This window comes from Miniopterus schreibersii (genome assembly GCF_964146895.1).
Source record: "Miniopterus schreibersii genome assembly, chromosome: 20".
Lineage (NCBI taxonomy): Eukaryota > Metazoa > Chordata > Mammalia > Chiroptera > Miniopteridae > Miniopterus > Miniopterus schreibersii.
In genome coordinates this window covers 7728313-7755219 of record NC_138122.1, presented here as the reverse complement: position 1 = coordinate 7755219, position 26907 = coordinate 7728313, and positions in this window count along the sequence as shown.

Below are 26907 nucleotides of genomic sequence, written 5' to 3'. Positions count from 1 at the left end.
ATGGTGGTGATGGTGATGGTGATGATGATGATGATGGTCATGGTTATGGTGATGATGATGATGGTGGTGATGATGGTCATGGTGATGGTGATGATGCTGGGGATGGTGATGGTGGTGATGAAGGTGATGATGGTGATAACAGTGATGGTGATGATGATGATTATGACAATGATGGTGATGATGACGATGATGGTGAGGTGATGGTGATGACGGTGATGGTGATGATGACAGTGATGTTGATGATGATAAGACAAGTCCAGCTTTATGGTCATTAAAAATACCGTGAACAAATCACTGTTCAAACTGAAACACTTTTTATAAGATTCTGCAACTTGGCCTTCTTTTGTTTTTTTGTATGGTTTCATGACAATGGGCATCAGAGCCTCCTTTCACTCCTCTCCGGGCACAGTGCAGTAAAAAGAGCATGAGCTTTGGGGTCACACAGGCCTGGAACTGAACTGTGATCATGAACAGATCACTAAGCCCCTTTGAGCATCAGTTTTCTTGTCTATGAAATGGGAATAATAACATCTACTTTACATGACTATGGGGAGAACACAATGAGGTTACTTGTATAGCTTGCTGAATGTAGTAGAAACGTAATGAGCTTTGCAGATACTGGTTTCCAGATACTCATTTCCAGATACTCATTTCCTCCCCTTGCCCCCTAAGGTTCTAGGCTTCATCTATCTAAATCCTTGCTCTTTCTCCAGATCTGTTTGAGACCTGTTTCCTCCATAAATCCTCCCCCATATAAGTGGACAAATTCCCTGTCCTTAACAGATTTATTGCTTTGGGTCCCTGAGTTGGAGATTCCAGGTCATCCTGCCCTGACAGGCTGGAATGCCATTGCTCTGGTTTTCATAATTCTAAAGTCAGTTCCCTTAGACTCGGAGAATTTGCCTGGGAGATGTAGATGTGATTTGCTTCCCAGCAACAATGAAGACTCTTCAAAGCTGGTTTTCTGTCTCACCCACATCTGTGGATCTAGCTCCTAGCACGAGGCCTGATAAATAGTGGACCCAGAAGCGCTGAATGAATGAAAGAATGAATAATGCTCTAGAGAGGTGAAAGAGACCCTACAATTCCGAGAGCACTCCGAAGTGCAGGCAGCCTCTTGAAGTTCCAGGAGGAAGCTTTTGGTCAGAACCAACCTTGTAGTTATGTCAGATGAGCTTAGGCCTCCAGAGTGTGGCTCTGTAAACAAAGGGGAAGAAACCCTGCTCTGTTTGGATTGGCAGGAGGTTTCCAGTTGGAATTAGTGCCTCGGACATGAATGTCAGAGTCATTCCATATGAGAGGAAGGCTTGCTGGCTCAGCCTCCAACTTTGATGTAGAGCATGTGGGCCTGGGGTGCTGCTTCAAGAGAGAAGGGAAGAAGGAAACAGGTCTGGCTGCGTTTGGAACTTCCCCAGTCCTTCTCGGGTCATTCCTGTTGACCAGGCATTCTAACTTGCTCTGTTACTAGCTAGCCGTGTGACCTTAGGCAAGTGACTTTACTTCTCTGGGATTCAGCTTCTCCATCTGTGAAATGACAGGGTAGATTGGCTGCTTCCTAAGTTCCCCTCGCTGTTCTATGACATATCTTGTTAGTCTGCAGCTTCTCTTATATCCTGACCAGGAAGCCCTCACATTTTTGATGTATGTTGAGTAGTTAGGGAAGGAGGAGAGATATTGAGAAACAGGGATATAAAATGCATCCTGAAATGGAACCCAAGTCTCCTTCTCGGTCCTTTGCACTAATAACTACCTCCTTGTTTTTGCCTGATTTGTACCCGCCCCCAGAGATGATCCCTGTGGGAGATGACCGCATGCTATAGTAGAAGCCCAGGACATCCTTACTCTGTCAGCTTGGTTTTCTCATGTGCATGGGGAAGCTGTGGCACCTCCCTAACTTGGAGGCGGCGAGGCCTGAGTGAATTGGAATATGTGCAGTGCCTTGGAAACTGTCAGACACCACAGAAACGTAAGGAATTGTGATTATGGCATAAAGCTGGCCCAATGGGAAAAACATTAGCAAACAGCACTTTATCCGGTGGCCCTTTCTTCGTTGGAGATGTTTCAGTGCAAGGGACCCTCCTACTGCTGTGCGTCCATGGCCCGCCCTGTTTGAAACAGACGCGCTGCCGTCTGGGTCTTCATTTCTTTGCATGCTTTCCCACTGGAGCAGAAAAAGCATTTTCCATATGATTTGGCTTATCCCGCTTAACATGTGCGGCAGCATCTCTCGGTCCTAGAATGGGAAGAATTTTCTCATTTTTCTCTCTAATCCCTGGAGCAGAGAGGTCCAGGAGGCTGGGCTGGGAGCAGATGCCAGAAAGTGGTGGTCGGGACCGTGCTCGCTTTAGTGACTGGGTCAGAGTTGGAGGCACCGAGGAAAGGAGTCTGGCTCTTGGGTTTTGGTTTCACCACATATTATTTGGGAGTCTGAAGGGACCTCAGATGACATGTAGTCCAGCCTTCTTCTCAGAGCTGAGCGCTGGCTGGCGCCTCTCCTGAAGTTACCCAGCTGGTTTAGGAGGGGCAGGAACTAGAACCCCGTGTCCAGATCCGGCTCTCGTGCTCTGCCTAGCGTACCACATGGATGTTTTCATTTCTCCTTCCTCTCATTCCCCATTCCTCCCTTCACCTCTGTTCTTTTGCTTCTGTTTCCTGAGCCCATGTCACAGATGCAGCACTGAGGCCCTGATGCTCCCCCATCCGCCCACCCCCAAGCAACTGAATGATAAAGTTTTCTGAGTTTCTGAGGCAAACAGGCCCTTTGATAGGATTGGGCGACTTCCTCATAGAAGCTTGAGTGTGTTCTAGGGATGTCAGATCACCAGGAGCACCCAGGGTACCAGCTCACTGCATCGGCCACCAGTCAGAGATCCCACCCATAAACTCAGGGTGGGTGGGACCCCAAAGGTGAACTGGGGTCCTGTGGTGGCAGGTGCCCACTGTCATTCGTCCTTCCTCATTGACAGGGGAGGAGGGTCACTGTATGTCGAATACCCACAAAAGAAGCGATATTCAAGATCTCCCTTCCTGCACCCAACCTTTCCCACCCCTGCTGTCTCATTTCCCCTTGGGCAACCCAAAGCCATGAGGATGGGCCACACAGCATCTACTTGGCAGCCACCTCCAGAATCTCCCAGATAGCGCTGGCCTGAGTTCCAGTGCCCACTGCAGCCCAACACCGTGTTGGCTTGTCTAGGGTAACTCACTGCGGGGAGATTTCACCCTCTGGCAACAGCTGACTCTATTTATTCAGATGAGAACAATTTTCTCTCCCTTGCACTTTCAACAAGTTCGACCTCAAGGTCCACCCCCCCTCCCCACCCTGCTCTGCTGCCAAAAGCAATAAAAGGCAGAAGGAAGAAGTGGAGGGTGGGGGAGACTATCCACTCTAATTGAGCTGTCAGCCCAGCCCTGGGTTTCCTGGATCTGGGGCGTCTCATAGCCCAAATCGGCCAGTTTGCAGCTAATAGGGAAGGGAGCTGTTTTACTTCCTAATCACTCCTAGAGATAACTGTGTCAGTGATGTGGGAGAGAGGCCTCTGCAGAAGACGCTTCTGACCAGCTGCCCCATTGCTGTTCTTCCTGGGCTGGGCCGGAGCTGGCTCAGTAGGAAACTGATCTGTCACTTGGGGGTGGGGTGAGTGGGGGAGCGTCAGGCCTCAGTGCTGCATCTGTGATGTGCCAAGATGAACAAGCCAGGGTCCAGCATCCAGGCACACCCCAAATCTGAGGCCCAGAGAGCAGCTCAGACCTCACCTGAACATGAGTACCGGTTGTTTTTTTAAGCTTCTCACTCTCATACAGTGACTGCCTTTGACGGGGATTATCGGACCCATAGTCCCCGTGGAGGAAGTTCTGGGATGTCACTTCTTTGGCTTTCCATTATCTAGAAGTTTCGTGTGAAATGACAAGTGTGTGTAGGGTGACGCTCTGAGTGGACCTAGCTACTCTTTGGTGTTGAGGCCACACTGAGCACAGGGCTGGAAAGGTGGGTTCATTCTGTCCAGGGACATGTATGACGTGGGGTCCTATCAGGTGGGGGAGGCAGAAGGGAAGGGTAGTGAGCTGGTTCCTTCACACGAGGAGGTAGCATGGGGGCCAATATCACTATCATTTGGAAACAACGAATTCTTCCCAGCTTGGCGTTCAAGGCCCTCCAGTATTTGCTCTGCTTGCCTTCCCGACCTCACAGCATCCTCCCCGTCCTGCCCCCAATCCTATTCCAGGTTCATCACTCATGGGCACTTTAGGATGCCTCTGCTCTTGCTGCCCCTCTGCCTCCATGTCCTTTCCTCACGTTCAAGCCACACCCATAAACTGAGAGCTTGATTAGACCCTATTTCCCCCCCAATTCCTTTGCATAGCCTGCTGAGGCTGTTCCTGTTTCCTCTGGACCCTCTTTACCCTCCTTGTAAAACCAAGAACAGTCTGTCTGTGTCAGCTGCTCAGAGTCCCCAGGTGGTCTTGTCTATGGTTTTGTCTCTCTCCCTGGGTTGAGCTCCCTGAAAAAGGGATTTCTTGTTTTCTCGTCGGTGTCTCCCTATGGCCCAGCATAGGGCCATGAGCAGGTGTGAAACACTTGCCTATAGGGCTGAGCCACCCTGAGGCAGGTATTGACACACATTTGCATAGAGCATCTGGCACATTTTCATAGAACAGCATGAAGACACAGTTCCTGCCCTTGGGGGTCTTGAACACAGGGCTCCCCTGGGGGAAATAGAGGAATGAAAAGGCTCCGCGGGTCCACGTTACAGTTAGAAGCATCAAATTTCAGAGCTGGAAGAGGTGTTGTAGATAATCTTGTCCAATCTCTTATTTTACAGATGAAGAAACGCAGTTCCTTCAGCAAGAGGTGACTTGCTGAGAGCCGTGTAAGAAGTTAATGTAGAGTGAGACCTGCTCACTCTGGCCCGATGGTCCTCATTCCTACTTTGCAGTGGTTGGAGAAGGCTTTCTCCTAATGCTCCTGGGGTCTTCGGGGACAGTTCTGGATCTCCCCTATTGCCCTGTCAGTCTCACCTGCCACACTCTAGTTTGAAAATCCTGGGAAGCCTGCTTTAGATCCTTCTGTGCTAAATATTGCAGGGGAACCAGCTCAAATTCAAAACACCACTTGCTATGGAACCCCACGTCTTCAGGAACCTTTCCCATGGCACTGCTGGATTCCCAGCTCTGCCTCCTGAGGGATGACCTTGCAATGAATTTCAGATCGTACCTGATGAGATAAAAAAGAAAATGGAGATGAAATAAAAAATAAATGAGAATAACATACAGAAGTATGCGGAGGGCAGATCTGGGAGCTGGGCCCTGGGTTCTAAAAAGAGAAAGATGTTCTTCCTTTGAGAAAACCACCTGCAGGTTTCAAAGGAGCCTCTCCTGAGGGACAGGGACTCCTGTATCCCCTGAATCCCTCCACTCTGACATGGGAAAGGTTCTGGACTGGAGCTTTCTCCAGATATGGGCTGAGAGAGCTGGGCTCAGGCTCAGGGCTGGTGAACTGAGACATCTCAGCAACCGGGAGGTCTTCTCAGAACATCTTTCACAGCTAGATTCGGAAACCATTGAAGTAAAGGGGAGAGATGCAAGTACACCTCTTTGTCCTAACTCCCCAGCCAGCGTCAGCCTCCCAAGCTCTGAAAAGAAGTGATTTCTAACTATCTCCTCCTTGTCTGGGGCTCTTAGAAGAGAATGAGCCAAACAGGGTCAGAAGGAGGGCGGCCCAGCCAGGTAGGTGTCCCAGCTGGGCTGTTCCAGCAGAGCCTGGGCACCGCTTGACAGGCACCTTCTGTCCAAGTTGGCCTGGGCTTGCCCATGTTTTCCACTCATCTGCCATAAGGTGATAGGGGAAGCAGGAGGCCTGGTGCTTTCAAAAGAACTGCCCTAGCTTCAGCTGTCCCCCTTTCTCTGAAAAAAGTTTATTTATTACTTGACCTGTGAGAATATCCTTTTAAGACTATAAAACCCAAAGAAAGTCCTTTATTTGCAAACCAGAGACCTTCTTTGAGCACCTCCTAGCAACAGAGATCAGAGCTGGCCAGAGGGCGGGCGTGCGGCCATGGGTCCAATGGCAATCTTCCTTGAGTCCCAGATGTGAGCTGTGGCTTCCAGTAGGGGCTGAGAGGTTTGGATTTGCCATGTCCCCACGTGGCTTTTGGCTGCAGAGCCCAGGGACTGTGCAGCCTGCAAATATACTGCCAGGAGGAACTCCCTTCCACAATCTGGCTGGCTCAGGGCCTGATGGCCCCTCCAAGAGACCGTGGCTCATGGATCACAGAATGGGCGAATGCAGTAGGGTGGGCACTGTACAATCAGGGGCATGGCCAGCGCAAAGAGCTTTCAGAGTTTCTCTGCTGTGCAAGTCAACCTTGAGTCTTGTCTTGACCCTGGCCACATTTTCTCAGAGTCACTAGCATTAACTTCCCATATCTCTGTGCTCAGAAAAGAAACTCTCTTGGGCCCACTAGGTATTTAAGGCGAGACAGGATTTCTGGGATATCTGGAATTTAGAGGTCAGCAGAAGGAAAGGAAACGGAGGGCCTAAGCCTTTTGTTACGTTGCACAATCCAACAGACATCGAGGGCACGCGTGTGTCATTTGTGCTACGTCACACAAACTCTCTGCTTAATAACTTTTTTTTGAGTGTGTGTTTACTTCAAACCTTGGAGCTTTTGCCTGGATCTCTTTAGATTGTTCTGGAAACCAAAGCACAGGGAAAACAGTGCTATTATTTTCCAAAGCCTGCCATGGACAAGGGCGTGTTTTCTGACCTCAGGGACAGTTGAGAGGTCCTCACTGCTGCTTGGGTCCTCTCCTGTCACCCGAGGGGAATGAGACAGGGTGCCTCATAAGATCTCTACATGTCCAGGAAGAGAAACTAGCAGGCTGGATTCTGCAGGGCTTCTAAAGGCCACATTGGAAATAAGAGAACTTAGCTGGATCTGGAATTGGCACGGGTGACGGACTGTTAGGCATCCTTAGCATCGAGCGAGTTAGAGTCCCTTGAGATAGTCCTGAGGGTGTTGTGTCCCCAAATTCCATCTTTTGCCTCATCCTGGAGGATCCAGCTGGGTGGTCAAGAAGTTTTCTAGGTGAGAAATGTCCCCTTAGTTTCCCCTTCTCCCCTCAACTCTAAACCTTGTCTGTTCTCTGCGGACTTCTCTAGGTTTTCCATTTTAAAAACAAGAACCTATTAAGGATAAGAAAACAAAACCTCTGCTGGTTGTCATGTGTGCTTCCAGAAATAGTGCTCAGCTACTATTTATGACCTTGAAGTCAGAATTTCCAGGGAAGCATCTGGAGTGGGCTCTAGGGGGTGGGGTGACTTGGAGTGGCTTGGATGGCTGCTTTGCCCCAAACATGGGACCACATGTTCCTTGGGTAGTTGGACGGTCTCTGCTTCTGGGTCCTGTCTGGCTAGTTTGCAGCTGAGTGGCCCCTAGAGGATGCAGAAGAAGATTTGGCCCTCAGAGATCAGCCACCTCTGCTGATTTTCAAGAGATTTAGGAAGCTAGCGTAGCCCACAAGTTAAGAGCAAATGCTGTAGAGCCATACCCAGCTCTACGCTCCCTAGCCATGTGACCTTGGGCCAGTCCATTAATGTCTCCAAGTCTCTAATCCTGAGAGATAACTGAGAGATAATAATATCTGCCTTATAAGGTTGCTGTAATAATTAAATAATATTGAGGACATGCTTAGCAAAGGCCTGGCCCATGTATGCTCTCAATACATGGTAGCTATTAGCAAACAGAAATCTACCTGGAGCAACGCTCCTTTCTTGGTATGTACAAACTTCTATAAATACAACAGGCAATTGTTGACTTGCTTGTCTCTGTCACCTTCTAGGTTGTGAACTTCATGTTCTGTACAGTGCATGTGGAACCTAGGAGATTTTCTCTAAATGTTTGTTGAAGAAATAAATAAATGAATTGATTCAATAGATGGGGACAGAGGCAACTCGTTGGGTGGGTGTCCATCTGCGTCTTTGGAGAAGACAGTATGGATGTGACCTGCTGAGGCTCTCAGGCAGCGCCGTGTTCAGTCACTTTGCTGAGGGAAGGTTTAGATTTTTCAGCAGCTTGACAAGTTGCTGAGACTGAGCATTCACCTGGGAATGGGGATATTGGGAAGCCTTCGATTTCTGTCCTGCCCTTAACCCAGGAGGGCTTTATCGCTCCAGGGAAGCCAGGCCCAGGCTGCTCATTGCACAGTAAAGTCAATGTGAATGGCCATATGCGGCAGCCCTGGACATTCCTAGGGTGGAAAATGACACTGGGATATACCTTCCAAAGGATGATTCCTTTTCAAATGAACTGAAAGAAATGAAGGAAGTAGGAAGACTAAGGGCAATTAAAACATCTCTTCTGGAGAAAGAACTGCGGGGTACAGTGAGATGGCAAGGGTCCCGGTGGTGCTGGCGCCAGGTCACTCTTGATCACAAGACCCCACTGAGCGCATCTCTTCCCAGCTGCGTGGTGAGAGTATTAACACTCTGGGAAATGGCATATGCTACGAATCCAGGTTCCCTTCCTCCTCCCGAGAGGAGGTTGTTAGAAATTTACAGCACACCACTGACTTCAATTGAAGGCCAAATATGTATACAAGAAACAGGAGAGGATGGTGAGGAAGGGAATGAAATGCTGGGGATGTGTCTGGGGGCTGTGCAAACATTACTGGGAAAGTGGAGTTTTGCTTGCTGAATGCAGTTTGAAAGTGTTTACAGGGCCAAGCTGGGAGAATGGTTCTATTTTCAGTTTTGAGTGCTATAGCACAGGAATTTGGCAACAACTCTTTCTGGGGCCAGCCCTGCTTTAACAGAGAGGGGCTGCCTTGGACTGAGGCAACTGCAGTTTCCCAGGAAGCAAACTAGGTAGAGAAAGGGTGGGAGCCCCCTGTGCTCATGAGCCTTCAGCCCCTAGGTCACTCACATGCTGCACAGGGCCCGCCCCTGCTTGTCTTGCGTTGTGCCACAGCCTTCTACCTTTTACCCTAAGTGCTTGGAGCAAATTTCAATAATATGTAAGACCCATATGAGAACCCTGAGGAAGAAAAAAAGACACCGACTAAGAAGGCTAACTGGGCTCAAACGTTAAAAAAGAGAGCCAAGCAGCCATTTCTGCACAGGAGCGTCTCGCACAAACCGCACTTCACAAAGTAGCTGGGCTGAGCTGCCTGCCTGCACTGTGTCCGAGCAGCTGAGCCGCCCTTATAAAGGAGTTCCTGGAACCCTATTTCAACCAATAGGACTGAGGCTTTCCCCATCCAATTGGAGCTGGGCAGCCCTGACCAATCAGAGTGGCTCTGTTCCGACCAATCAGGGCAGTATCTTTTGGGCCAATCAAACTATGAGGATTTGGAGTCCTCATCTGCATGAGGACAGACCAATCAGGGACCAGAGGCAGGGACTCCCGTTCCTAGAAGCCAGCTCCCCTCAGGGCGGAGAGTGGGCTTTCCCTTTCCAGTGACGGAGTTCTCCCTGCCTGAGAAACGCTGAAGGTGTCTTCCCAGAACAGGTGGGAGCAGACAGCTCCCTGTGCAAAGTGGACGCGCACAGAGCAGAGCTGTCTAGCCGGAGAGGGTTTTAGGGCTGTGTTGTTTCCACAGCCATGCTGTATCACAATTGAGCTGTTTTGCACTGAATAGTAAGTTTCTGTCTTCACTGCACCCCAAGTTGGGTGTTTTTTTTTTTTTTTTTTTTTTTGGTGTTGGTGCCAATGACCGTTGGTTAACACATAATTTAAATTGGACTTAGCAGTGCCTGGCACATAGTGAACACATTAAAAAGAAAGCACACCCCCTAATAGAAATTGAGGGTTTAAGTGAGCTCTGTGCAAATCACATGTATTATCTCCTTGAAGTCTAAGAACCTATGAGTTGAGGGCTACTCCTTTATTCCCACAGAGGCCCTGAGACACAGACACGCCGCCTGGAGGAGACAGACCCATGATGCCAGCACAGTCCCCATTTTTAACTGGTATCCCAAACGTTCGTTTGGGATTTGAACACTTACCGAGGAGAGAAAGGAGGGAGATGCAGTGTGATTTGTCTAGACTGTACTTTCTCCGAATGGCCCTGGTTGTGAGGCTTTGTTTTATTTTGGGGCTTTGACACCCCTTGACCTGGCCGGGTCACACTATTATACCCCATTCTGCCCCTTTGAGTTTTAAAGAGATCTGATTCTGTGCTCCCGACCCCAGCCTTCCTCTCCCACCTCACCTCTCTCCTCTCCCTCTCCCCCGTTTCCCTCCCTCTCCGCGTGTGTGCGTGTGTGTAGAATAATACTGAGAAACCCAACTCCGAAGCCACATGTTTCACTTTGCTGCTTGTTAATTTTAACAAGGCAGCTGGTGGTTTGGGCTGAGAGCTTGCTTTTCTATTAACCACAGCTTTTCCTCCCCATAGATTTCCTGTTTGTAGTTTTGGAGGTAAAATCCTGGTGGAGGCAAGCCTGAGCCATTCCAACCCACAGGGAGCAGCGCTCAAGAACCTAGGCGAAGGGAGCGTCGCCCAGGCCAACCTTGGTCCTTCAAAACAAGGACTTTCTGTGGCACATTGGTTATGGGCCAGGGCTCTGCTCGGCGTGGGCAACACGACTGAGACAAGGATGACCAGGACCCCGAAGGAGTGCCCAGGCTAGTAGCGGGGATTAGACATGCCCAAAGTGTTATAAAAATTGTGCTAAGACTCTAAGGGCAGCACAGGGCTGTGGCTGGAACCTGAAGGAAATGGTGGGTTCTGCATCTGCAGTTTTCACGGAGGAAGTCGGATTTGAATTGGCCTTTGAGGAGCAGGCAGGTGTTCTTATTTGTTGTTTTTATATATTTTTGTTTCTTACAAGCAGGGATGAGAGGAAGGGCATCCTAAGCAGGAATAACCCCGTGAGCAAAGGCCCGGAGGCGAGGAGTTGTGAACACAGGGACTTTTCTGGTTAGACCAGACAAGAGCCCATGCGAGAGAGGAAGTAAGGTGACAGACCAAGGAGGGAAGGGGAGAAGATTTTTGGACAAGTGGAGTTCGAGGTGTAGGTGAATCACTGAAGTAAAAAGATCTAACGGCCAGCTACAGTGTAGGTCGGGCTAGAAACAGAGCTCAGGGCCAGGGGCTTGGATTTCTCGGGATGAGGGTGGAGCGGAAACTCTCAGAGGAAGACAATCTTAGAAGGCAACCCGTAAGGGTGGTTCGTGAGTGAGGAAGGGAATTAGGGAGTTTAGGGCCCAAAGTCTGGGGCAGGAGAGCCAAGGGGATGGTCAGTGTGGTAGGAGGTGCAGACAGGTGAAGGAGGGTGAGAGGCGGGAGAGACAACTGGACTTTACCACGAGGAACACGCTGGTGCCACTCTGGGGAGAGACGGTGCGCTAGGGTGGCAGGCTCAGAAGTCACAGCAAGGCGGCCTTTGTGAGATTGTGCCTAGAATTTATTCACTTGTTAATTCATTCATCACGTAGCCACCGGGCACGGTCGCCTACCGTGCCGCAGGCACGGAACTGAGGAAGCACTAGGGAAACAGCAGCGAACAAATAAGACAGAGACCCTCTTTCTTTCACGGAGCTGGCAACTGAGTAGAGGAAATGAGCGTTACACCCATAACTACTTAGAGGTTGTGTAATTATATTATGACATCTTAGTCTGGGGATCAGGAAATGCCATTGAAATGGAGACTAAGTAGGAGTTAATCAGGTGAAAGATGGGCGGGGGAGTTTGGGGCATGGCAGGAGGGGGCAGAGGAGAAGGGCCTGAGGTGAAAGGAGGTTGGCAAGAGGGTGCGACTGGAAGGAGATCCCTGGGGCTTTGTGGATGGGAGGATGTGGCTTTCTTTGGGAAATTTGTCAGTGACGTCAAGGCAGAGACATGAGAGGCTTGAGGTAGCAAAGGTCTAAGCGAAGTTGTGGTTACGATAAGGGAGCTTCAGTGTGGCAGGCCCACTAGAGTGAGACTCTGATGCGGGTCTTAAGGAACAAACACAAACCGCCCGTGGAAAGGGCCTCGCGGCAGGGAACTGCTGGTGGCCTCCAGGACCCAAAGGCAGCCTCTGGACGGAAGCCCGTGGGAAGTGGAGCCCCTCAGTCTTAATGTCTGCAGGGAAGCAGACCCTGCCCTCAGGCTGCGCGACCGTGGGATGGGGTTCTTCCCCGGCCGAGCCTCCAGATGAGAACGCAGCTCGGTGACGCCTCGATTGCAGCCTCGGGAGACCCTGGGCTGTGTCCAAACCCCGGATGCATGGCGACCGTGAGATAATCAAGGTGTGTTGTTTTACAGCGGTAAGTTTGTGGTAATCTGTTATACAGCAGGAGAAGACTAAGACGCTCAGGATATTTTTAAGCTGAAGTGTTGGAGGCCGTGAAGGCGGAGTAATGGAAGATGTGAGAGCTAAATGCTGAAAGTGTGAGGAAGGGCTGCCAGCTACGTGGCCTGGGTAACTGACGACAAGGCCATGGGGAAGGAGGAGCGGAGGGAATCGAGGCAAGGGAATCTGGGGAGGAGGAGAAGAGTTACCTATTTTCAGAGATGATCTTACACATTTCCCAGTTCCCTTCCACTGAAATTATCCTCTGCTCTGAGAGGTTCCTTTTGTCCCTCCGCCCTCTTAGGCCCCTTTCCACAGCTCGCTCACTCAATGCGAAATGCTGAGCTATCATTTAATCATTAATACTTTTTTTCTCATTTTTATTTCCTTTGAAAATATTATACCTACATAAAGGAAATTAAGTTAAGTTCATTTTAAAATATATATATATATATTTTTTTTAAATTAAAGAACGTAATTTCCTTGGCCGGATTACTCAGTTGGTTAGAGTGTCACCTGGATATGCCAAGGTTGTGGGTTCGATCCCCAGTCGGGGCACATACAAGAATCACCCAATGAATGCATAAATGAGTGGAACAACAAATCGATGTCTCTCTGTCACCCCCCCTTCCCCTCTCTTTCTAAAATCAATAAATTAAAAACAACAACATGTAATTCATCCAGAATTCTATGATATTAACATACATGGTGTTGTCATTTTTTGGTGATTCCTTCCAGCTTCTTGACCTGGAAATATACCTCTATATAACTGTAACTGTAGTTATTTATACAACTGTAATTACTATGTATACTTTGTGATTACAAAGTTTATACACACTCCTTGTACGTGTACATATCATGTTGAATTTTTTTTTACTATAAACATTCTTCTATGTTGTTTCATAATTCTTGTTGTTATTTTATGGCTATCAAATTGAAATAATTTACTTTAGTATTTATAGGTGGCTACAACTGTTAAATTTTATAGATCATGCTTCAAAACCATCTTTCTGTAAATAACTTCTTTTTATTCTTTTGAGAAAAAAAGTAGGCTAAATTCTTACCAGTGGGGTGAGTCAAAGGTAATAAAGCTTTTTATGGCACTATATGTATATCTATATGTATATCTACCGATATGTATATCTATATCTACATCTATATCTACACATATATCTCCATGCCCATTAAAAAGTAAACATCTAAAAGTAATTAAAGTACTACTCTTCTTTGTATCACAGAGTAAGCAGTTATTTGAAATAATTCCTTTAACTTTTCTGTCTCTGTGACCAGAAGGCTGGGTAGTGATTTAGGAAGGTGACCCTCTTAAGGCATAGACATAGAGGTATAATTCCCACAGGTCATCCTTCCATACTCCTATCCATTCCTCATATCTATGCATCCATTCATCCATCCACCCACCCAGCCACCTGTCTACCCATCCACCCGTCCATTTGTCCGTCCATCCATCCATCCATCCATCCATCCATCCATCCATCCATCCATCCATCCATCCATCCTTTCTTCCATCCTTTCTTCCATCCTTCCATCCAACCTTCCATCCAACCTTCCATCCATCCTTCCACCCACCCACCTGGCCACCTGTCTTCCCGCCCACCCACCCATTTGTCCATCCGTCCATCCCACGGATATACAATAAGCATCCCTTCTTAGCCAGGCACAGTGCTTCCACCACTGCGGAGGGGAGGTGGTTGGGGTGCCCCCTCCCTTTTCCACGCACAGGGCTGCAGTGTTCCTGACTTCCTCCCCTTCCCTCTCCTGCCTCCGATGCTCACTGTGATCGGTCTTCCTGGGTTTAAAGCTCTGGCAGAAAGAAAACCGTGGCCCCTCTTACTTGCCGCCCTCCTGATCCTTACAAGGACGCCTCTGCTCATGCCCCGGACGGGTGGTGAAGATCGAATAGCATTGTTTTCCGTCTAGAGAAAAACATCGCGCGTCCCCAGGAAGAGGGCATCAGCCCGTGCCGGCCACACCCGCTTTCCCTGGTGCCAGCCCAGCCAGGACTAAGACGGGGTGACCTCACTGGGCCGGGCATTGCCGTCCACGCCGTGGGGAAGGCGGCAGGGAAGCCAGTGGCGCGGTGGCCCTTGAGGTCCTGTGGTTCTTCTGCAGGTTTTACTCCGCCTGATCTGCTCTCCATAAATTTCCAAGGGGCACGTTGGGTTGTGTCTTTGCTGAGTGCCCGAGGGCAGAGCTTAGGGCAGGAAGCGAGGGGACAGAGGAGACACGGCCGCTGGACCCTGCAGCCACACTGAACGGAGGACCCCCTCTCCCTGCCCCCCCCCCCCCGCCCCCGGCTCCTTCCCTCCCTCCTTTTCCATGTTTCTGGACCAAGACTGAAACGATAAGGCCCGTTTCTTCGGAAGGTTTCACGCCCTTCTAGTGACCAAGCGGATCTTTTCTGGCAGGACCTGCTTTGGTTCTCATTAGTCTGCCACATGCAGAAAATGACTCTGCAGGAAATGCGTTTGTGTCTAGCACCGAGTGACCTGACACTGGGGACATTAACTGTTTCCATTCTTAACTAGACCCCGGTGTTCCCTTGAAACTATTATGCGCCCTCTCCCAGCTTCCCTTTCCAGTTGGCCCTTGGGAGCCATGCTCTTTTATTTGGTTCTTTCCTCTTAGGTTCTTTCTTCCATTTTTTTTTTAAATTTATTTTTTTACTTTGCAGTCTTAAGCACCCACCTTGTCCTAGTTTAGGTGAAGCCTCTTCTAAGATTTTTCTCCATTCACTTTTTTTTTCTTGGCAGTTTTTCTCTTTTAAGTAATCATGACTTTATACAAAATAATCGATAAACATGTACTTTGTGTTTATGTGCAAGACATTGTGATGGGTGTCCACAAGGAGCTTGCAGAGTATTTGGGGGAGATGACACAGGTGTGTAGGAAAGATTCTCCCCAACCCTAAAACCAAACCAAACCAAAACCAGAGCCAAGACCCAACAACCCTATGGTTTGGTGCGTCTCCGTGAATATTTCTCTGAACAACCATGACTTCACTGGTCTGATTCCTTCACTACACTGTGAGTTCTCCTTGAAGGCAGGGAGTTTCATCTCTACAGGCTCTGCTTAGCTCTTACTATACTCACTCATTAATAGCATTTGGAGAGATGGGCAGAGAGGGGCCCCAGAGGCTTTCCAGACGTGAGAAATGCAACAAACAGGAGCACGGGTGCTGGGCTGTGTCAACACGGTCCTGGGGCTGAGTGAGGAGAACAGTGTGGCTAAATTGAAAGGCTTATTTTGTGTTGGGATGTCCTAGAGGATCAGATGGGGGAAGGATGCTTTTGTGTCAGAGAAACACCTTGGCTGCTCACCCACACTTGCCCCCATTGCCCACCTTCCCACTGGCTTTTAGGCAGATTTTCTTTCTTCCTGGCTCCTTCCAGCATTTCTCCTCTGGAGGACTGGGGCTGGATCTCTGCAGGCATATCCGATTGCAAGTTATAATATAATGTTTGGATACTGTGCATTGCTGTGTTTTTTTAAAAAATTGTTTTCAATTACAGTTTATATTCAATACTATTTTGTATTAGTTTCAGGTGTACAGCATAGTGGCTAGACAATAATATGTTTTACAAAGTGTTCCTCCCAATATTTGCAGTCCCCACCTAACACCATGCCTAGTTATTACAATATTCTACGTTGCTGTATTCTTAATTAAAACATCTGGCTTACCTCTGCATAAACCTGTCTGCTCGTGTGTGAGTGCCCTGCACCTTCATATTTACAGAATGCTCTTGGCTGCTTTATATATCTACAGCGCTCTGCGTTAGCTTAGATGAAAAGTCCAGTGATCCAGTATCTATCTCATAGCTAAAACCTAAAATCACATCATGTCAGGTATGAAAGGGTTTTTAAGGTCATTCATTCAACTCCTTCATTGCCCAGGTGATGAAACGGAGACCCAAGTCCACATTGCTGCCTTATTTACACGTCATGAATTTGCCCTTTTGTTCATTCAGTAAAACACTTAAGAAGCGCTGAAGCAAATGTGAGTAAAACATGAGGCACAGACTTGAGGAACTCACATTTTCATGGGACAGACTTTGACACAGGAAATTACAACCCACTGTAAGTGCTATAATAGGGTTATGAGCAAAGTGGGGGAGAAGGGGTTAAATTTGTCCTGGGGAGCCAGGGAAGCCCTCACTGAAGCAATGTCTTTAGAAACTGAGTCTTTAAAGATGAAGGAGAGGTCACCGGGCAAAGATCAAGCAAGGACATCCCAGGCAGGGGGAGAAGAAAACCAGCCAAGCATCGCCGAAGGGGGCGGGAGGGCTTGGCAGTGATGGAGGGTGTCGTGGTTCGAGGGCCTTTGGCCAGGAGAGGTGGGAGTTATGGGCACAGAGGGAGGTGGGGTCAGATTGCGAAGGGCCGGGGTGCCCTGCTAAGGCAACACTGAGTTGGTGGAGGCCTTTACATAGGACATGACCTGATTTAATTTTTTTCTTTAGTGCAGTAATGCCTGTGATATTGGGACGGATGACATGGGGTATGAAAGACGATAGTAGAGACACTGGTAAGAGAATTCATACTTAAGATAAATCCTGATATAGTTGTAAGTTAACCTGATGGTAACGGATTTGCAGAAGGTGGACCTGATTAAGAAGATATGTCTGGGTCGGATGGACAGGAGTTGGTAACCACGTGGACCTGGAGGATGACACAGAAGAGAGGAAGATCACAAAATTTAGCCTGACGGGCTGGTCATTACTAATGGAGGGATGCCAACCAGCACCCACTGATGGTAAAAACTCTCAGGCAAGTGGGAACAGAGGGAAGGCACCTCAGCGTAATGAAGGCCATTTACTCAATGGGCAGAAACTAAACGTGTTTCCCTTAAGAACAGACACAAGACAGGGAAGTCCCCTTTCACCACTATTATTCAACATGGTATTGAAAGTCCTAGCCACAGCAATCGGACCAGAAGAAGAAATAAAAGGCACCTAAATTGGAAAGGAGGAAGTAAAACTATTTGCAGATACATGACACTGTATATAGGGAACCCTAAAGAGTCCACCAAAAACCTACTAGAGCTGATGAATAAATTCAGTAAAGCAGCAGGATACAAAATAAATATTCGGAAATTGGTTGCATTTTTATGCAGCAGTAATAAACTATCAGAAAAGAAAACTAAAAATACAAAATTCCACTTACAATTGCATCACAAAAATAAAATACCTAGAAATAAATGTAACCAAGAAGGTAAAAGACCTGTACTTGAAAAATTACAAGACACTGAAGAAAGAAACTGAAGATACAAATAAATAAGTGGAAGCATATACCATGTTTGTAGACAGGGAGACTCAACATCATTAAAATGTCCACACCACCCAAAGCAGTCTATAGATTCAATGTAATTCCTATCAAAATACCAGTGGTATATTTCACAGGAATAGAACAAATAACCCCCAAATCTATATGGAACCACAAAAGACCTCAAATAGCCACAACAACCTTGAGAAAGAAGAACAGAGTCGGAGATATCACACTACCTGATATCAAACTATACTGCAAGGCCACAGTAATCAAAACAGCATGGTACTAGCATAAACACAGACACATAAGTCAGTGGAACAAAATAGAGCGACCAGAGATAAATCCACGCCTACATGGTCGATTAATCTATTACAAAGGAGGCAGGACCATGCGATGGGGTAAAGACAGTCTCTTCGATAAGTGATGTTGAAAAAATTGGACAAATAGATGCAAAAAATAAAACTAAACCACCTTCTTACACCATATACAGGAATAAACTCAAAATGAATTAAATATTTAAATGTAAGACTCGAAACCATAAAACCCTTAGAAGAAAACATGAACAGTTAAATCTCTGACATTTCTCACAGCAATATTTTTTCTCATATGTCTCCTCTGGCAAAAACAAAAACAAACAAAAAATAAACAAAGGGGACTACACCAAATTAAAAAGTTTTTGCAGAGCAGAAAAAACCCAACAACAAAACAAAAAGACAACCCACTGAATGGAAGAACATATTCACCAATGATACATTTTAAGATCCAAAATCTATAATAACTAATACAACTGAACACCCCCAAGCCCCAAACAATCCAATTAAAAAATGGGCAGAGGACCTGGATAAACACTTCTCCAAAGAGAACACACAGACAGTAAACAGACATATGAAAAGATGCTCAATGTCACTAATCATCAGAGAGATGTAAATTGAAACCACCATGAGATATCACCTCACACCTGTCCGAATGGCTACCGTCAATAAATTCACAGGCAAGTGTTGGCAAAGATGTGGAGAAAAAGGAGTTCTTATGCACTGTTGGTGCAGCCACTATGGAAAACAGCCTGGAAGGTCCTAAAACAATTAAAACTAGAACTATATGATCCAGAAATCCCACTTCTGGGCATTTACTTGAAGATATTCCCAACACTAATCCGAAAGAATATATGCCCCCCTAGGTTCATTGGAGCACTATTTACACTAGCCAAGGTACAGAAGCAACCCAAGAGCCCATCAATGGATGAATGGATAAAAAAAGCAATGGTACATATAGACGATGAAATATTACTCAGCTGTGAAAAGAATGAAATCTCACCATTTGCGACAGCATGAACGGACCTAGAGGGTATTATGCTAAGTAAAATAAGTCAGTCAGAGAAAGACAAATACTATACGATTTCACTTATAGGTGGAATCTATGGAACAAAATAAACAAACAAAATGGAAACAGACTCATAGATACAGAGAACAGGCTGATGGTTGCCAGAGGGAAGGAATTATGGGACTGGGTTAAAAGGTGACTGGAGTAAGAACTGCAGATTGGTAGTCTCAAAATAGTCATGGGAAACAAAAGTACATGGGGAATGTGGTCAAGAATACTGTAATAACTATGGGGCCAGGTGGGCGCTGGAAATATCGGGGGGGATCACTGTGTAAAGTATATGATTGTCTAACCACTCTGCTGCACACCTGAAACTAATACAAAATAATACTGAATATAAACTGTAACTGAAAAATAGAATTGAAATACAAAAATGATGGCAGAATGGCTTTAGGTTAAGGAATGAATGAGAATGAGTGGGCGTGGGCGGGAAGCGGAGGAGAGGCGGTGTTTGAGTTGAGAGGGCCGGATCTGGGTCTTGACATTTAGATCTGGGTGTTTTCACATTAGAAGCACATGTGTCAGGGCTGGAGCCCAGACTGATTCCAGTTCCACTCGCTGGTTGATATCAGTGCTGCTCTTGCCCCCCTTTCTCCATGTAGACCCCAGTTCTCTCTTGAATCGGACTGGGGTGCAGGGAATTCACTAAATGGCCTCTCTCACTCCAGTCAAGACCAAGGAGTTGTGTGTGTGTGTGTGTTTTCTCAAGTCATTTCCCAGGACCGATGGCACCCGAGGACTCCAGGGGAGGGCCTGTCAGATGAAGCTTATTTATTTAATGAAAAGAACTTAATAATTTGGTTTTGTTTTCCCTGGTTCTTTATTTTTCTTTCTACCTCCCTCTCCTTCCCTGGGCTTCGCAGGGTGGGAAATGGGTCAGCAGCTTGGCCCAAACTTTGTTGAGTATTTAATTCTTCAGCTGTTTTACAAGCCTGACTGGTTTATGTAGCTAATCTCTCTTCTGCTTGCCCCTAGAGGGGTGTGTGTGTGTGTGTGTGTGTGTGTGTTGGGGGGGAGGGAGGGGAGGGATGGCCCTGGGCAGGGCCCTGTTCCGTCGGGAGAACTGGCAGCGTGCAGTCTGTTGTGTGCCCTGTGCTCTGGCTGTTTATTGCCTGGCCTTTCTCCGGGCCTGCGTTTCTGTGCACAGGCTCCGCCTTCCCCCCTGCTCAGCCTGGGGAGCGAGTGAGGTGCTTGCCTCAAGGACTGCTGTGAGATCTGAAGACTCTGAGGCGTGGAAAGGCATGATTCCAGGGGCTGGCCCTCCGTGAGCATCCCTGTGTCCACAGGGGTCACATTTTATCCAGAGATGACAGTAAACGGCTGCATGCTTAGGAATGAAAGTCATTTCTAGGCCTCCTTCGAAAGACACTGACGGCTAAGGAATTTTCTGCTGACCTCCACTCCCTGCTGCCCGTCTGGAAGGACTGGAGCCAACTCTCAAAGGCAGCATCCTTCTATATTCCTTAGTCTGACGGCATCCCTCCCTCCCGGCCTATCAAACTAAGAATTTTAATTGGAACTTTAAAAATTTGTTTTTATTGATTTGAGAGAGAGAAATGTGGATATTGTTTCACTCATTTATGCCTTCATTCTTTGATTGTCTCTTGTATGTGCCCTGACCAGGGATCGAGCCCACACCTTGGTGTATCGGGACAACACTGGCCAACTGAGCTACACCGCCAGGCCTTAATTGGAATTTTTTAAAAGGGTTCTCAACTGAGGAGTGGTGGAAGGGGTGCACCAGCTGGGGAATGGGCTTGGGATTAAGGAAGACACAGGTGATGGTAGTGTCTCTGCTAGAGCAGGTCTGTTTCTCTGTCAGAAAACAGGACAACTCCATGAGTCTGAAGTTTCCCAAATGTCCTCAATTTCATCTTAGGAAAGTTGGGGATAAGAAGAGTTTTCGAGCTTGGTATGTGCTAGGTCTCATGCGAAGGCTCATATACGTCATCTCACTAAACTTGACAGATGCTTAGAAAAGAGGCATCAGGACCACTGCTGTTGTTTACACTGTGCAGGTGAAGGAGGGGGTCAGAGGGTTGCATGGCCAGAGGGAGCCTGGACCCCCCAGACCCCGTCCCGTCGCATGGCGTGACTGTACAGCATTTTCTCACACACTCACATTTCAGGTTCCCCACCGCAAAAATGCGAGGCCAGGCTAGGTATGATGATCCCCCTTTGACAAATGAGGAAACTGTGGCCAAGAAAGGTTAAGTGGCTTGGCCGGAGCCACAGGCCTAATGAGACGTAGGAGCAGACGTGGATCTTGGTTTCCTGGTGCGCAGTCCAGGCTTTTCCCCACGACTCCGAGCAGCCTGCTCTCTCTCTTCGCTGCTGCGCGCACTCCTATTCCTGGGTCTTGTTTTTTGAAGGCTGGAAAATTCCCATTTTAATCTCCAATCTTAAAGCGTAACTTAAAGAGCCCCGGGGAGAACAAATCAACTGCAGTGCTTTCCGTCAAGGCTGCAAAATCCACCCCAGAACCAATAGGGCAGTTACTGTATATAAAATGCTAACCTGATTAAAAACATATTTATTGAGGATTAGCAAGTCTGTAATAGCTATAAATCTCCATCATGGTCATTAAAATTTAAAAATATGTTTCTAATAACAATGCGATTATTTACATAATAATCGCCTGAACAAAAAAGAATTAAATGCATATTTGGTGAGTATAGATTTCAATCTGTAACGCACAGAGAGCCTGGGATGGTGGGGGTGGGACAACAGGGACAATGAAGGTCTTTAAAAGAAGGGGGGGGGCATGAGGAAGGCTCCCCCACCCACAGTGCCCAGATCCTTCTGGGTCTCATCGGTGTTTCACATGGTGCTCATGCCAAGTATTTTCACTGCATTTCCAGATGTACCTGAAGAATTTCCTGGGCAAGAGTCAAAGTGGAAGGAGTAGGGCAGCGGGGCCAGCAGATCAGGCTGCGGTGGCCAGCCCAGGTGGCTTGTCATCTTTTGCCTGGCCCCAGACAACTCTTTGAATTGCTGTTAAAATGATATAAGAGGAATCATAAAATAGTATTTTTGTGGGAGCAAGGTTTAACACCCACCATAGAATTGTTGGAATTTCAGTGACTGAGTTTTACTGTCACTGTGATCTTAAGGGACATTATTTACCATACTCTGAGATGGAATTGATGGCATAATAAGCTGTTTGACAAATGGTGCTTCCTACACCAGATGTGACCATGTGGTCTTACACACACACTCCCATCAGTCAGGCCTTATTTATCTATCTATCTATTTATTTATTTAATTATTCACCCCTTTAAACAAATATTTATTGAGTGCTAATTAATTGTCAGCAACTGCATAGGCATTATAAATGAATAGATATGTTGGTGGTAAATTGTTTTTCTACCAGAAATTGGAAAATAATCTGGCATAGGCATTAAAATAAAATTATTTATAATCTTTTAAAGTAACAGGCAACCACAAATGTTGCTGAGAATGTGGAGAAACTGGAACCCTAATTTCTTTCTGGTGGAAATGTAAACTGATGCAGCCACTTTGGAAAACAGTTTGTTAGTTCTTCTAATTGCTACATTATCTGGTAACTCTACTAGTTACCAGATAATATAGCAATTCCCCTCCTAGGTGTGTAGCCTGAAAATTGAAAACAAAAGTGTACACGTGAATGTTTATACCAGCATTAATCACAAGAGACAAAAAGGGGAACAATCCAAATATTCAACAATTGACCAATGGATGAACAAAATGTGGTATATCCATATAATAAATTATTATTCAGTCATAAAAAGGAGTGAACATGTTACAAAATGGATAACTGAAAACGTGCTAAGTGGAAGAAGCCAGACACAAAATATCACATATTATATCATTCCCCGCTGTAGGTGGGGAAGGACACTCCTGAAACAGAAGGTCTTGCAGTTATTGGTGGTTATGTTCTGACCTTTTGATGGGCAAGCTCATGGGTTCAGTCCTGCCTCTAAACTGTGCAGTTGATAGGGTCAACCAGAAATCATTGTGGGGAGTGTTATGGGAATGCTCATAGTTAGCTAAGGATTGTACTCAGTCAACAATACACCGTATATATGTATGGCTTCATATACTTGTGTTATTAAAAAAGTATAAAATGCACAAACACATTTATAGCTATGAAAGAAGCTGTTAAATGTATTCATTTAACAAATAGAGCAATTACTTACATACCTTTAATAAATAATGTTATTAGAATAAAATATGGACTGGGCCAATTGTTTGTTCTGCTGTGACAGTAAGTGTGGGTCTTTGGACATGTGGCCCTACCTCTCGGGCTCCCATGTCCTTGTCTGCAGTAAAGTTCAAAGTTTCACTTCTAGCCCTTAAGTCTGCCTTTTCCCATTTACTTTACAGAGGCAATAGGGGCAAGGAACATTAAAGTTAAAACATTTTAAAATAATTATTACCATATAAAATCAATATTAAATGAAGATAAAGTTCTATTAAATCAAGAGGCAATAATAATAATAATAGATTTTACTTTGCTGGGAACTAAGGCATGACAGTTCTCCCAAAGTGAAACCTTTAACTCAACCAGGGGAACAGATAAATCACCCCCCTGTGCAATCAAGTGTGTGTGCAGCATTGGTCTATGTGCACTTTGTCACTCAAGTTCTAAAATAACGTGATAGTAGCTAACGTAATTTTAGTACTTCCTATATGTCAGGCAGTGTACTCAATAGTGTACTGGCATTATATTATTTAATTTTCACAATAGTCTTATAAGGTAGGAATAATTTTTCTTTTACAGATAAAGAAACTGAGGCACAGAAAAGTTAAGTATCTTGCTTAGGTTCAACAGTTTGCAAATTACAAAGACAGACTTCAAACCCAGCCATGTTACTCCAGACCCAGCGCTCTTTTAACTACTGCACTGCCTTTTGTTTTATGATTCTAAGACGTGAAATCATGAATTGAGCATAATGTGAGCAACCCTCCTCAAACTGTACAGTAAGGTGCAGGATTAGCGGCTTATTATCAAGGGAGAAATGACCAAATCTTAAACCATATCATGGTTTTTCAAGAGGATTCTGATTGGCCTGGCCATTAGGATGGGTCATGCACAACCCAGGCACAGGGCCTAGACCCCATCCTCTGAATCCTTCTTAGTTGATGACAAGCTGCAGTGGAAGTCTTCAGAATCTTGGTTTTCTATGGTGGCCTGCTCCTTGGTTCTTGTTTGGTTGTTGGGCATAGAGAAAATAAACAGAGGAAGTAGGGGAAGAAGGGAGTCCTTTTAGATGTAGAGCTAACACACGTTTCAGGGAGGCTACTAATCACTCTGTGATTCTGCAGCAAAAATGACCAACAAAAGCCCATGACATGAGCTAGCAGGCTGCGGAAACTTTAGGTTGATCCCAGCTCTCAGTGGTTAGGTTCCCAGGGTTTGGGTTATGAACAATACATTCCTCCATGGGGTTGTCTTTTCATTTTATTGGAGAAAGTTGTCCCATAAAGTTCCTCTCCATATAATCAAACCTCCTTCAAACTCTTGGGAATTACATTCCATCTGCAAGCCTTGTAATTTCCTCTCCCCAATGTATTTTCTTTTCTCTCCTGTTAGCAGCTCCATATCAACCTATCTCCGTCTCCATCCACTTCATCTCAACTAGTGATCCCAAGAAATTTTGTTTTCCTAGAGCCACCAATTTGAAAATGTTGCTACCTACTCTAGAAACTGCTTCATGGGTAAGACAGGACACCTCTCTGTTTATTCATAAGATGGGGAGAAAAATCTAGAGTTGTGTAGAACTTAGATCTCATTGAGTTAGACCTACCCCCTAACATAAGCGTTGTCTTTACAGTGTTTATGTCAAATGGTCATCTAGTGACAACACCTTCAGTGACAGGGAACAGCCAGTTCAATTTTCAGGCAATTCTGTTTGAAACTGTTTTGTTATGGTAAAGTAATGTACTATCTACCCATTAGTCCCATTCTGTACTCATTTATGTCACAGTCTTTAAAATCTCTTTCATGGCTTTTGCCCCATTATACACATTTTTTAAAATTGAGGCTACATTATTTTATTTTATTTTATCAATAATTCCTATGTATTGTAAGCAATCAAGGTATATTCCAGGTATGGTCCAACAGCACTAAAGAAGACACAGAGGCACAGAGAATATGGCTTCTGTGATCCATATTTTAAAAATACATTAGTTTTTTTGTTTGGTAACTTCATCCTTATGTTAAAGTTTCAGGAAATTAAATCCTTAAGCTTTTCTAAATATTGCTGCTATTCAGACATATTTCCTCTATGATCCAATAATAACACATCAGGTGGACCAAGCAGAGCTGTCCTGTTTAGTAGTGGGAGACAGTTTCTGAGCTTTGGCCACCTCCATTGTCTGTGCAGATGACTGGTTAGATGTGTGAAGGCTTATGGCTCTGTACTGTCATGAAGTTGACTTAATTACTTGATGAAGGAACGTGAGTGGACCCTTGACCAAGGCAAAGGGACTAGGGTAACAGAAAAAAAAAAAAAAAGGCTATTGCTTCACTAGACAGTGAGCAAGATGAGGCCTGGGTACTTGAATTGGGTATGAAAATCTGAATAGGATTTGTCAAAGAAGCCAGAGAAAGAGCATCCACAGTTAGCAATGAGTGGAATCCAGTGACTGCACTTTCATTTGTTGATGCGAGGGGAAGGAAGTTAGACCTGGTGTCTCTTCTCTGGGCTTATGTGAGTATTTAGTGACCAATTTATAGACCTTGATAAATTCTTATCCCTGAACTGAAGGCATTAGTGTCGCAATCGGAAGAAATGTCTTGAGTAGTCTCAGCTGACAATCCAGCTCACTACGAGGAACTGTAGGGAAAAGAGCCACAGCATGTGTTCTTAAAGCCCCTTCTTGAAGTTTCCTCAAAGGTGGGGAGATCCTGATTTCTTCCCAGAATCCTCTAGTCATCCCATGGCCAGAGATTTAGTAGACTTGTTGGTCACAAACTCAAAACAGGGATGGACACCACCTCTTAACCCCAGGGGAGGAGGCACTCTGACACAAGTGAGGGTAACATAGAACCCACGGGGCCACCTGGTTAGGCCACTGTGGTCAGGGGAAAAAGCATTGGTGAGAGGAGGGAAGGGTTGACATCTCCTCCTCACAGGACCCCACCTCATTCTGTGGCTTTTCTGGGCTCCTCTTTGCCCCTCCCACTATTGGAGTGAACAGGCTACAGGGCCCACACCAGCGTTTTCTCTAGACCTCGGCTTTAAGTAAGAGTGTTAAAAGGGCTTTGGAAGCTTGGCGTGTGGGCCAGTGCAGCTCACTAGGGTGAAGTCTTAGACAACATTAAGGGAGCCAGCTGTCCTGAGAGCATCCCTGTCTAACTTGTCTTTTAGAAGCTTAGCGGTACCTGCAAAGAATCTTAGCGATCTCGCCATGTGTCATCTGTATTCATAAAGTCTGACCTCAGAACCAACCTGTGAGTCATCTAAGGACCTGCATCCTAGCACAGTGGCCGGTGCCTCCAAGACACTAAATCCACATGGACTACTGTCATCACTAAAAATCAAGTCAGTTTTCTCAAAGAGGGTTAGCCATCCTTAAACATTTTGAATCTGGAGGACCCGAAAATATTTGGGGTTTTATGAGTCACCACCGAGAAACTATATCGAAACTGGCCCTGTGGCTCTTGTTCCTGACAGAGAGCTGAGCACAGGCGACTTCCCGAAGGCCCCCCAGAGCATCGGCACAGGCCCTGGGAAGAGCGCTGGGGCCCTGCCGCATCCTTCGCTGTGTTCGGGAGCAGACCCCGCCGCCTTCGCCAGGAACAGCCACCCGCAGCGCTCCCTCTGCCAGGCCCCGCTTTCCCGCTGAGTCAGGCGGGGCCGCGAACGCAGGAGTCGGCCCAGCGGGCTCGATTTGAGTCATATCCTGGTAAATGTGTATCAGAAGCAGGTGAAGGATGTTAAATTTCACACAGACTTACACCAGATGAAAGGCGAGCA